This window comes from Rhinolophus sinicus, chromosome X (genome assembly GCF_036562045.2).
Source record: "Rhinolophus sinicus isolate RSC01 chromosome X, ASM3656204v1, whole genome shotgun sequence".
NCBI classification, from domain to species: domain Eukaryota; kingdom Metazoa; phylum Chordata; class Mammalia; order Chiroptera; family Rhinolophidae; genus Rhinolophus; species Rhinolophus sinicus.
This window is the reverse complement of record NC_133768.1, coordinates 43,887,965-43,889,298: the sequence shown is the minus strand read 5'-3', so window position 1 is coordinate 43,889,298 and position 1,334 is coordinate 43,887,965. Positions and strand designations below refer to the sequence as shown.

The 1,334-nt window shown below is 40.9% G+C and overlaps 1 pseudogene; it reads left to right on the top strand.

Moving 5' to 3' along the window:
- Positions 1-301: 301 nt before the first annotated feature.
- Positions 302-921, top strand: LOC109438891 (exosome complex component CSL4; annotated as a pseudogene).
- The last annotated feature ends 413 nt before the right edge of the window (positions 922-1,334 follow it).

Genomic DNA, 1,334 nt, shown 5'->3' with positions numbered 1-1,334 from the left:
AGGTATAATTATAGATAAGTAACATGGAGGACTGGCATGGAAAAGAAAAGCAAGAGAGTAGGTGTTTCATCAGAATGTAGAAATGAGTAGAACTACTTTCAATTTCATTCATACCAATAAGGTAGACTTGTTGACAAAGTGAAAGTGTCAGGAGAAACTAAACCTATCATTTTAGAGGTCATCAAAGCTTAATCCCCTTAAAGATAGAATGTTGACCATAGGAGGTATGGTAGGCATTAAAAATGTTCTGGAACCGAAGTAGTAGGCTTGCTTTTTCTTCGGGCTTGGGACAGTGGCAGGCATGGCGCTATCTGTGAGGTACTGCATCCCCAGCAAATATCTGTATAACTTGGAGGAGGGCAGCGAAGGCAGCAGCAGCACCTACAACCAGCAGGGTTACATCTTTCCCTTGCTTGCCGGCTGCATAAAGAAGACCAGAGAAAACCACATGCTTCCTGTCCTGTCTGTGATGAGAGAAGCAGAGTTGCAATTACTGCCAGATGTGGGGGCTTTTGTATCTTGTAAGGTCTCTAGCATCAAGTAGCACTTTGCCAAAGTACACATCCTATATGTAAGGTCCACACCACTTGAGAATACTTTTCGAGAAACTATCCACAAGGAAGATGTCCGAGGTACTGAAAAAGACAAGGTTGAAATTTATAAGACTTTCTGCCCAGGTGACATTGCTTTGGCCAAAGTGATCTCTCTAGGTGATGCACAGCCCAACTACATGAGCTAGAGGTGATGGCAGCCCACAGTGAATCAGGTGTCCAGATGGTGTGAGATGCAGTGCCCTAAGACCCACACTAAAGAATTCCAGAAAGTAACCCGAGTATGGCCCAAATTCTTGTAGACCTAAGAAGCCACATTTTACCCCAAGGAGGGAGAAAAGCTGTTTACAAGAGTACATGTATGAAAGTAACAGGAAGATGCCATTGTCTTTATTCAAACACTTGGCATCAGACAGCAACCACCTCTAGAAAAGTCTGCCAGAAACTTACTCTGTAGGTGGAACACTTTTCTTGTGAACCTTTCAGTGGATTTCATTCTCTTGAGTGATAAATTTTGCTTTTGGAGGCTCTATAAACAAAGTGTATAATGTCAGAAATAGTCTATTCCTCCTGGCAGTATTATACATACCTATTTTTTGCTGTGGCAAAGAAAACACTTTTATTAAAAGGGAAAAAATGCTCTGGGACTGACACAATTATATAAACATTCAAATACTTAGGTAAAGCAGAGGTTACATTTTCAAGATAACTTTATGAAGCCTATTTAATGTGCAGCATGATTAAGACTTGGCAGTTAGCAACATTATAGTCAAATGGGAATGT